At 28.3% G+C, this 13,050-nt stretch overlaps 1 pseudogene; it reads left to right on the forward strand.

The window, feature by feature from the left end:
- The first annotated feature begins 4,569 nt into the window (after positions 1 to 4,569).
- Positions 4,570 to 5,165, forward strand: LOC111904413 (uncharacterized; annotated as a pseudogene).
- The last annotated feature ends 7,885 nt before the right edge of the window (positions 5,166 to 13,050 follow it).

Consider the following 13,050-nt stretch of genomic DNA (forward strand, 5'->3'; position numbering starts at 1 on the left):
AGAATTAAGAGGGTGAACAAGGGATTCGTAATGACTCAATGTCATTATGTTGAGAAAATTCTCAAACGATTCAACTTTAGTGATTGTTCTCCTATAAGCACTTATATGGATTCAAGTGTGAAATTAATGCATAACACTAATATTCCTATCTCTCAATTAGAATATTCTAAGGCTATTGGTAGCTTGATGTATGCAATGACAAGTACCAATCCTGATATTGCTTATGCAATGGGAAAGTTGAGCAGGTACACTAGTAATCCAATTGCTCAACATTAGCAAGTGGTCAATACAATGTTTAAGTATCTCAAGGGAACCATAAATTATGGATTATGTTACTTGGGAAGTCCTTCGGTCTTAGAAGGTCATTCAGATGTAAGTTGGATAACCAACATGGAGGAACATTCCTCAACATCTGGTTGGGTATTCTTGCTTAGGGCATGTGTCATTTCTTGGGCTTCCAAGAAGCAATCTTGCATTACAAACTCAACAATATAATATGAATTTGTTGTGTTAGTTGCTACTGGTAAAGAATGATAAGGGATAAGGAATTTAGTCTATAAGATTCCTTTTTGGTCAAAACGAATAGTACCTATATCTATCCTTTGTGATAATGCAACCGCGTTGGTTAAGGTACAACCAGGTTTATAATGGCAAGTCTAAACACTTATGTTTTAGACTATGATTAGAGAACTAATCAGGAATGGTGTGATTTCGGTAGAGTTTCTGAAATCACAACAAAATTTGGCAGATCACTTGACTAAAGGTCTACTAAGAGACTTAGCGCACAAATTTGTTATTGGGATGCGATTAAAGTCCATTTAATTATGTATGGTGAGACACCGAATTCCCTTCTAATACGACATTAGGAGTTGAATTCAATGTGGAAAACTCACACATATAGATTGGAACACATGAAGTATACATCCCATGTATGTGTTTGGTTCTGCAAGTTGACCATGTTAAAGTGTAACTTCTTAATAATTCCTTTGATAAAATGTATATGCAGATACATGAAGTAAATGAATTACATACATGATTGTGAAGTGTATCCACATTTCAAGAGGTTAGGGACTTGGCCTTGATACAATCATGAGAGGATTAGGACGCACGACTTTATAATAGTGTCAAGTTGTATTTCGATAGAAAGTTCAAAAAACTAGTATGTATTTTACTTTCACATATTGAGTTGTTTGAAGAGTTCAACTCTTAGAAACACCATGATTCTCGAGTATTTGAATTGTTTGATACTAAAATGGGAATTTAATCTTCTCGACATTTTCATTTGTGTACTGGTTTAGTTTGTTTAGGAAATTTTGTGTTGGTTCATGGGTTACACTAAAATGGGGGAGGATTGTTGGTGATTGTAGTGTCATCCAACATTTTGTCTAATTGAAACTAACATGTGAGCTAATGGGCTTAATGTTTGCACTCTATATTATATGTTTAGTGAATGCGGAGTGCATGCATATATAAAATCGAATTATAAGCTGGTACGACAGAAATGCGGGGGGTCAAGGGGGTCGTACCCCCTTGTAATGTCCTAGGGACAGAGCCCCTGGAGGTTGCCCCGCGGGCAGCGCCACAAAAACTCTTCGAAAATTTGAATTAGTTTCCTTATGGAAAATCCGAAATTTAGTGGGTGATTATGGTAAGAATGACACTTCTTTTCAGTTTTGGTAACCATTGATTATGTCATTAGTTTTAAGATTTGCATAACTAATTTAAAATATTAAACTGTAATCTGTCGTGTATATATACGACTCTTCCTTTAAGATGTATGCAAGACCTTTTACTTAACTCTTTTTTTTTCTAAACGGAACTCATGAGAGCTCTCTGCGATTTTGCTTGTGTTTATATGCCTAGATTCACAAGTTTTCAGTTGGATTATCGTAAACTGGATTTCTTGTAACCTATACATAAGATGAAAATATCAGTTCAAAAATTAAACATAAACGATACATAAAGAATCTGGATTTTCACCATCACCCAACTCTCATATATCCTCCAACACGATTGATAATAGTTTTGATGTAGTATTAAAATGAAAAAAAATAAAAGAATAACATTTTAAATTACTCAAATATAAATTATTTGATATAAATAACTACATAAATAAGCATAACTTTTGCTCACTAAAAGTTTAATTCTATAAGTATTATTGGGGTTACAACTATTTGGTATAGCAAAACCAACCGACAACAAAATATATATATATATATATATATATATATATATATATATATATATATATATATATATATATATATATATATATATATATATATATATATATATATATAAAAGTGTCGTATGCATCCCTAATCCATAAAATTTCTTTATACATCCATCTTTTTTTTTTTTTTTTTTTTTTTTTTTTTTTGTTTTTTTTGTTTTGTCATTGTAACTAAAAAATTTATATTTTTTAGGAACTTTTTAATATTCAAAGTTTGACTAAAAAACTTTAAGGAATTGACAACTTTGATCACTTTTTCTAAAAACTTGTTAATTCCAATCCTTTTAATTCTTTAACCATTTTGACACTTTTGGTCATTGCAATCAAAACTTTTATATTTTTTCATACAAAACACCAAAAACGGCCCGAGACTTTCTACCGTCTGTCATTTTCTTCTTTTGGTATATTTTTTCTATGTTAGTCCTCATGTTTATTTATTTTTTCTGCCATCTATCTATCCGTCTCCATTTGTGAAAATTAGGGGTCAAATTATCTCACTTTTAAAAAAAACGACACTCAAATCAGACGCACATGGCCATGCAGAGCATGGACAACATATCTAGTTATTATTATTATTATTATTATTATTATTATTATTATTATTAGGACTATATTTTTTTTCGTTCAGATTAATTTTGTGTTATTTTTATTTTCATTTAGACTGTCAATGTGTTATTTTTTTTTTCATCATGACTATTTCTATATTGTTTTTCTATTCCGATTATCTGTGTGTTATTTTTCTGATTGGACTATTCCTATATTATTTATTTTTTCATTCAGATTATTAAAGAGACGTCTAATCAGTTCAATTTTTAAAATAATAATAATAATAATAATAATAATAATAAACAAAAAGATAAAAGATAAATTAGATAAAAAAACAAATGAAATATGTTTAATCAAAAAGAGTTTTAAAAACAATCGAACGACAAAAAAAAAAGGATGTATAAAGAAATTTTATGGATTAGGGATGCATACAACACTTATATATATATATATATATATATATATATATATATATATATATATATATATAGAGAGAGAGAGAGAGAGAGAGAAAGAGAGAGAGAGGAATGATCATTTAAGAATTTATAGTTTCCCGAGAAACCGTGAACTAAAAGTGGAATGTTGGATCAAAAAAAGGTCAAGATGCATAATGATGTTTTTGTAATTAATTAGAAACTAAAGAGGAGGGAGCATATCAACTAATGAGACAAGGGTAATATAGTACACAAATAGACAATTAAATAATATCTTAAATCTATTTTTATTAATCGACATATCTTAAATCTGTGAACTAATTATTTTCCCCAGATCTCTTTCTCCATCTCTCTCGTTGTCGTTCTCTCAATCCCGCAATATGCTCTAATCGACCACTCATACGTATTCATCGTTGTTTTCTCCAGATTAGGATGTCAATGGAAATCTGAAGATGGAGTATGATAGATCAGAAAACATTTTTGTACAATCGTGATTTAGATTCAGAGAATAGACTCGTATTGATGAAATCGGGGAGTTTGGCAAGTTCTTCGATTTCAACACATAATTTTAAAAATCCAGGTATATCGATTTGTATTATTGCATTAATTTCGATCTAGTGGATTGTAACAGAACTAATATTAAATTGTTGGTTATTCCAATTAGAGATTGAATGAATCTGTATGGCATCAAAGCATTACCCTGTTCTTCATTCATCAATGACTATCTCATCTTTAAAATCGTTTTAATTCAGTTTTTTCTTCCTAATTTGAGGATCTATTCATTCTGCACTCAATTTCAAATGGCGAATTCTTCAAATCCCATTTGATATAAATTAGGTAATTCGAGATTCGAAGATTCTATTTTGAGCTAATTATGCATAAGTTTTATCTGTTATTGCAGAAGTCCAACATATTACAATACTAAGGAATTGATGATTCCATTAACAGAACTCGCAACAGAAGCCGGAACCCAGCATAAGGCAACTGACATTGAGGGGGAATTACGTGAGATGGGATCAAGATTTATGTATGAAAAGGAGAAAAAAAAAAGGCAAGCTGAAATCATCTGAATGATATAAAAACTCAATGGGGGAGGATTTGAGAAAAATTAGCCATTGTTGGATTGAATGTTCCTTTAGATCCTACTGTAGTGGAGGATGATCTAGCTAAAGATCACGGAGATGAAATATGTCATCAGGTTGATGTTTTACGGTTTGTTTGATGAATTGCCACTCAATCAAAATCTTGGCTAGTTGATTCATATCTAGAATAAAATCATTTCGGTAGCGTACACACACATCTGAGAACTATATCCTGTGTATTTTTTCAGAGCATTAGCTACAAAGGGTTGTAAATATGGAATTTTGCCGGACTTATGGGATGTTGTTGAAGTATGAGTTGCCAAATTTGCATCTTCCTGCAGATTTTTCTGCCCCACATGTCCATATGTTAGCCACATAAAGCAGAAGGTAATAAAATTATCAATTTATCATACTCAATCATGCAATATTGCAACACATTCTTTTTCCTTTTCTTTGTAGTTAAATGCATCTTTTTTCTTCCCTTTTACATGTCAAGATCAAAAGAAAGCAATGTTTGGTTAAAAAGGAGATTGACCCCATCATCACCCAAGATGACATGAAGAATGCACCAAAAACAAATCAAGGTATTTATATGCTTCACAATTTGAGTAAAATGATGCACCTTTTCTTTTTTCAACTTTAATTTATGATGTTCCTTGTCTCTTGCAGCCCAAATTATGGTCACAACAAGGCTGCATACATCCAGTTTCAAATAAGGTCGGCTGATGAGCCTATGACAATAAACTTCACCTGTAAGAAATGTGGTAAATGCTGGCGTGAGGACTAAAATTCAAACCGAAGGGAAACCTGCATTTTTTTGCCTAAGATATTGAAACAAAGTGTTTCTATTATACTTTTGGTACTAATGAAATGAAGGTATGATTTTTTTTAATATGTTTTACTTTTTTTGTTAGCAAACATGAATCTACAAATGTTGCTAAAATTCAAAATTTAGCTTTTAGGTTCAAAAGATGAGGAAGAAAAGGTCTATTTATCTGATATTGTGAATTACATGTGAATCACTTATGATTCACATGTGAATCATTTGTGATTTACATGTGAATCACATGTAATTCACATGTAAATCATCTTAATTATTTGTTTTTTCTAACCATATAGTTTATTTGAATTGTTTCTATATTAAGCTTCATGAATCACTTGTGATTTACATGTGAATCACTTGTGAATCACAAGTGACACATGTGAATCATTTGTGAATCACATGTAGTTCACAAGTAAATCATCTTAATTATATATTTTTTTCTAACCTTATAGTTTATTTTAATTTATTTCATATTAGCAATATATCACAAGTGAATCACATATAAATTACATGTGATTCACATGTAAATCACAAGTGAATCACAAGTAAATCACAAGTGATTCACATGTAATTTACATATAAATCACATGTAATTCACAAGTGATTCACATATGAATTACATGTGATTCACATGTAAATCACAAGTGAATCACATGTAAATTTCATATGAATTACATGTGAGTCACATATAAATCACAAGTGAATCACATATGAATTACGTCTATATGCACACATGTATTTTTGTGAGTTTTTTTGCATTAATCAATTTTTTTTTCTTGTAGATTTAGAAGAATTTGAGGAAAATATTGAAGAGGTGAAAAGTGATAAATTAATGAAAATATGAAAATTTTGACACGAAGACATGAAAACGCTTTTAAATTTTGTAGTATTTTTTGTTTTTTTTTATATTTTATTTTGTATCGAATAAAATACTTGTACTATTGTGTTTATAGATTATTAAATAAAAATGGATTTTTTTATATGATTACTTACTAATATTATAGTATAAAAAGATGCATATATGTACTTGAAAAATATACATATATGTATTTAAAACATTGATTTTTTTTTTTGTTAAAAAAATTAGATTTTTTTTTTAAATATTGTAGTTTTTTTAATAATTTATTGATTTTTAAAAATTTAATTTTTTAAAAAAATGCAGTTTTTTTTTTAAATGCATTTTAAAAAAAATACAGTTTTTATTGAAAAAATTGCAATTTTTTTGAAAAAATAATTTTTTTTATTAAAAAATGTAGTTTTTTATATAAGAAAATACAGTACTTTAAAAAAATACAGCTTTTTAAAAAAAAAAAAATTTCAATTAGAAATTGAAAAAAATCTCCATGTTTTAAAAAAAATCCGAAATTTGATTTATTATGTTAATTTTTAAAACTTTTAATTAATATTTCCAATAACAAAAAAAGATTAAACATTAAATGAGATCGGTAAGATGACGATCATGACCTTAATAAGTTAATTTTGATCTAACGTTTCATCTTTAGTTCTCAGGTTCTCGAGAAACTATGAGTTCTCAACGGATCTCAACCCTATATATATATATATATATATATATATATATATATATATATATATATATATATATATATATATATATATATATATATATATATATATATATATATGGTTAGGTTCAATGAAAAATGAACAATTAGGGCAACATATGCTGGAACCAATGATCAAGTGACACGTGTCCATTTCTTTATTCATAAGCAATGTATTATGGAAGTTATTTATGTAGTTATTCCAAAATGATGTGTTGTCATGCTTTCATTGGTTCCAACATGTGTTACCCTAATTGTTTATTTTCTATATAACCTTTTCATATATATATATATATATATATATATATATATATATATATATATATATATATATATATATATAAAACTCTAGTTTAGAATCTTACTCATGTATACTTAGTTAGCTTATATAGTACTCCCAATGGAAAACAGACACGTAGCAGCATTGATCCATTTCTGTAGGTTAAAGTACAATAATAATTATTTTGAAACACTAAAAAAGACGTAGACAATAACCAATACACCCATCCGGTTCTGCTTCATGTCAACCTAACGTTGACACCACACCAACAAATCAATGACAAGAAAGCTCAAAATTACTAACAATTATTGTTATAATAAAAACCACCAGCGTAGGGTTTTGCAGCATTGATGTCCACGACAAAAGTTACAGTAACTTCACAACCGCAACAACCAATCACATATCGACACCACAACCTTTGTAAACCACCTTGTATTTTAAAACCAGCTGGATTTGAAGTACGTCATATACTACTAATGAATTCGTTCATTTTTCCCATGTGCATGCCTTCTTTGACGCAGGTATAACTATCATCCAATAGACAATAAACATACATACTAGTATTTTCAAGGAGATGGAGTTAGAAATGAGGGCGGGTGTTTCAGTAATAAAATATCTTCAAAGTCTCAAGACAAGTAAAAAAAAGGATACTTATCGTGTTATAGGTTTTTATTTATAAACAAACAAATATATATAATTGGGTCCTATAGCTGTCTATTTTATTTCCTTCAACGCCCTAGAATGTTAGGAGTAATAAAGTTTTTTTTTTCTTTTTATTTAAGAGATTTATAAATCTAGCATTTTTTTCAATTACTTTGTAAACTAAATTTGTAACTAGCTAAAAATTGCCATTGAAATTGTAATTGAGACCAACTCGCATTCGGTTTCGTTACTTGTTTGCAATTTTGTTGTGGTCTATAATTTTTTTTTCCGATTCTACACGTGGAACCTAAGAATTATAAATATGTTGGTGATGAAACCGTAGTCAACATAAAAAAAAACAGTTAATGTGAAACCAAAGTCAAGCGACAAAATCACATATGATATATGACCTTCTACAATTTCGTTCTTCGACATCACAAGAACAAAGAAAAAATGAAACTGAAGATGAGACGAGATAAAACCTAAAATGCTCTATGCCATCTACAATTTAATGATAAATTTTTTATTTTGTAGACCACAACGAAATCAAAAGCGAGTTAGCATCGTCTGCAGTTTTAATGATTATTTTTGGCTAGTTACTATTTTTTTAAAAAATAATTAAAAAAAGCTAGATTTATAAATCTCTTTTTATTTAATTTTTATAACTTATTTTGAATGATAATTATTTGTATTATTTTAATAGTTAGTTATTATTGTATATAGATTGACTCACCATAAAAACTTTAGCGTAGCTTTTATATGCATGTTTAGATGGGTCATTAAAAAAAAAAAAAAAAAAACTTCTTTTTGTGCTTTGGTCGGGAAATGCTAAAATGAGAAGACAGTATAAAGTCCTCTTGTGTGTATTTAATTTCAATTCAGTCAGATCCATTAACTCTATCTTACATTCTTTAGCTCATACTATTTGTGTTTGTTTATTCCATTTCCTGTGTAGTAATTTTCCAAAATAAAAATCATTTTGCTATTTTTCGTTGTAATATGACTTTTTCTTATTATTTTTTTTTCTTCTCATTTTATGGTTTTTCATTTATTAAATTTCATATAATATTTAAATGTAATAATAATTGCATATTAATGTTATTAATAGACTTTCTTTCTAATTTCAAAATTACTAAATTAAAGTTTTATTAATTTTCTTTGTTTATTTATCTAAATTATTTATTTAAATTTAAAAGAAAAAACACTTTAAGTTTAATAATTCAATATTTTTCTTATTTTTTTTATAAATTTAAACTTTAAATGTTTAGAATTTCATATTTAATTTTTTATTTTAAATAAACTCATGTAATACTCTCTCCGTCCTAAAATTATTGTTCACAGACAAAAAACACACAGATTAAGAAAGCATTAATTATCAATAACTTTATACAATAAAATGACAGTTTTGTCCTTAATTTGCATTTAATGTTTTCCATTAAATGCTTAGTTGGTTAAGTAATAATGAAGAAGTATTTTAGTAAAAATATTATTTATTTTTAGAAGTGGATTATTATTTTGGGACAAACCAAAAAGAAAAAATGAATTATAATTTTGAGACGGTTGGAATATATTGGTCTCACATCTAATTAAAATAATAAACCGTATCATTTTCCCATAACTAAAATATTAGTTTATAAAAATAATAAACCGTATCACATATTAATCCGTTCCAATGTTCTCAAGTCAATTATAAACCTTTTATATGTAATTTCATTCATTTAACAACACACATAAATTATAATATTTATAAAAAAAAAACATCATAAATGGTCCTTGCGGTTTCTCCAAATCTAAAATTTAGCCACCGTGGTTTAAAAACATCATATATGGTCCCTGTGCTTTCAAAAATTTTGACGATTGATCCTTATTTCTAACTCCGTTAAGTTTTGTCCGTTAACTGAAAGACAATTTCGTCATTTCAGTACTACAGGGAACATTTATGATGTTTTTTTATTTAAAAAAAAATAAAAAATTGAAATAATATACAAAGAGGGTCCCTCTCTCTCTCTCTCTCTCTCTCTCTCTCTCTTTGTGTATGTGTGAAAAGATGCAGATCCGATGTGTATATATGTGTGTTCATCCTCATAATTTGCTTCAGCCACTTTAGCCTCCATCTGATTCTCTAACACATTAACTTCCGTCAATACCTTCACCTCTTCCTTCTTGCCTTTATGTGCCTCCGATTCAAACTAATTTAATTTCCACTGAACCTCTTGAATCAACTGCTTCTTGTAAACTTGGAAAAGATGTCAAATTGGGATTAGGGTTTCTTTGTTGCGTCTGTAGAAGATAAGTGATACTCATTTGAGATTCGATTTCCGATTGGTTTCTTCGAATTTTATGACAGTTTCTATCGATAAACATCACATGGATTTCTATAGTTTGGTTTTGTAACCTATTGATCAAAATTTTGTATTGACCGTGTGTGAAACTGGATGTAGCTATACCGAACTCCATCATAAACCTAAATCTGGAATCTTGGAACGATTCATTCAGGAGGACATAGGTTATTGATTAGTGATTTCCTATTAACCCAAATCTAGAATCGAATACCAAATCTGGAGAACCCTAAAACCTAATAAACCAATAAGGTCTTCTTCAGTTTCGTCGCAATCGTCTTCATCTTCTTCATCAGGTATGTTTCTCAAGTACACATTTTTCTTAATGATGTTGAAAATGTAAAATTATGTGATGTGGGTTTGGTGTTACATGGTTATATACACATGAAAACGTCAACAATCATCTTAGGCCTTTAGGTTATCTACGTTTGAGCCCTTGAGTTATCTGGTGCAGACGTAAAGAGATGATGACTAAACACAATTGATTGATCAAGATGAAATTAGGAGACAACCAATTTGGGATTCGATTGGATGCACAGGAGTTGGAGAAGATTACAAAGAAGGATGACATGGTTGATGAACCAGTAGTTTGATTTGTATTTTATTTTGGAGATTTGGTTTGTGATTGGGTGAATCAATGACGATATTTAGTCCTAATTTGTTTTGCAACTGACTATGTGTGTTTATGTGTAGGTTAAAGTTTGTTGAGAGAGAGAGAGAGAGAGAGAGAGAGAGAGAGAGAGAGAGAGAGAGAGAGAGAGAGAGAGAGAGAGACCCCTTTGAATATTATTTAATTTTATTTTTAAATAAATGAAAATATTATAAATGGTCTCTACAACTTCAGCACACATAAATTATAATAATTATTATGTGTAACACTGTTAGAATGATTATTTTTTCATCCCTTGTTCCTTTTTCAAATCTTTTCTTTTCTATCTCTTACAACTTCATCTTTCAAACAGTTTAGTCAATAAAAATGATTATTTAATATTTAATATTATTTTAATAAAATAACAAAATCTAAAACTAAATAACGGAATGTAATTTTTCATTAATTAATACGATCTCATGGACAAAACAATAATTGCGTTGGAAGTACGTATTTGTATAATTAAGATAAATATGTATGAAACTTTAAATACATAAATATATATATAAATATATGAAAGATTATAAATACTATAATTGGGTAAATATATGTGGAATTTCTATCTAGTATATTTTTAGTGTAGGCTAGCAATAAAAAACTTTCGTTTAAAAGTTTGTTTTTAGTTTAACTATTTTTTCTTTAGTTTGATCATTCAAAATGTTTTTAATTTTCTTTTATAGTTTTTGCTCAACTTTATCTATTGTTTAAAACTTTGTTTTAGTCGTATTCATTTTTCATTTCAACTTCATTTAGGTTTCATTCATGTTTTCGTTTAAGTTCTTTTTAGTCTTTTTTTTTTCGGTTTATTCTAACTTTTTTTTTCTTCGTTGAGGACAAAAAAAAAGTTCATGCTTACAAATATTTGTAAAATGCATTTTGCGCATCATTTAGCATGTCTAATTTAGTCAAATACATTACATTTAGTCATCGTCTATCATGTATATTGTATATTTAGGACTTTTATATAAATTTATGGAACCTTTGATTTGCATGATTTACGTTTGCTTTTCAGGTGGTTTGAAGTTTGGGACATGCTTAAGATGGTGTTGGGGAGTTACAATTTAAATTCCATAAAAATTGGAGGTGATAAACAATTTTGAAAAATTTGTAGGGTCGAAATATCTAGTGAGGTGTCGAAGTACTTTTAGGTCTGGGTGGTGTCGATGTCGAAGTCAAGCACTTCGATGTGTATGTATTATGTAAGGCAATGTTAGAGGTCAAAGCTCAAATATCTAATCATTACGTATTTTTGTACTAGGTGTGAGACCCATGTATTACATGGGTTTAATTAAAAAAAATATATGAAATTTTAACAATTTGAAAAGTTTGAATTTATAAAAAAAAATTTGAAAAAAATTTTGAATTATTAAAATTAATGAGACTTTAATGTATTGAATACATTACATATATAAACATTTTCTAATAAATACTTTACATATATAATACCTTACATATTAAATATGAAATTTTAATTTAATAAAATGAAAAATACAATAAAATGACAAGTGGAAAATAGAAAATTTAAAATTTCTAGAAAATGACATGTGTCCAAATGAAGGAGAAGAGGACATGTGGCAAAAAAAACCTTCATTTATTATAGTAGATTAACAATTTGAAAAGTTTGAATTTATAAAAAAAAATTGAAAAAAAAAATTGAATTATTAAAATTAATGAGACTTTAATGTATTGAATACATTACATATATAAACATTTTCTAATAAATATTTTACATATATTACCTTACACATTAAATATGGAATTTTAATTTAATAAAATGAAAAATACAATAAAATGACAAGTGGAAAATAAAAAATTTAAAATTTCTAGAAAATGACATGTGTCCAAATGAAGGAGAAGAGGACATGTGGCAAAAAAAACATTCATTTATTATAGTAGATGCGTCTGTATCACCCTATAAATAAGGTAAGTATAGGAGTCGATAGTAGCTTTTTGGGCATTTCGTTATTTACTCTCTTGTGTTCTTGTATGCTTGTTCAGACGAAATCAACGAGCCAAACATAATTTATTTACATCTATGTTCTTAATTGTTTCTGTTCTTGATTTTGTTCTTAATACTTGATTCAAACGCACTACATTTGATACCAGAGCAGGATACATTCAGTCATTTCTGGTTTTTTCGTCTTTTTCAAAAGTTTTTGAATCGCTCTTTCTGATTCAAAAGATTTCCGCACTTTCGATTAAGAAAATCTGTTCTTATTGATTGATTTGTTTTGATTATGCAATCGTTTGATAGATCGAGTGTTTCTGAACAATTTCTGATAGATTCATCTGTTAGATCTCTTTTTCTGAATCTCATCGTCATTTCAGTCCGTACAAAAATGGAAATTTTTGACATGAACACTATGTCTAGTTTTTCTCGTCTGCTTGGATCTTCCACTAAGATTCCAATGCTTATTCCAGAGTACTACGAGCAATGGGCGGATCGCATGGAAGACTATC

Source organism: Lactuca sativa, chromosome 8, assembly GCF_002870075.4.
Source record: "Lactuca sativa cultivar Salinas chromosome 8, Lsat_Salinas_v11, whole genome shotgun sequence".
Taxonomy (NCBI): domain Eukaryota; kingdom Viridiplantae; phylum Streptophyta; class Magnoliopsida; order Asterales; family Asteraceae; genus Lactuca; species Lactuca sativa.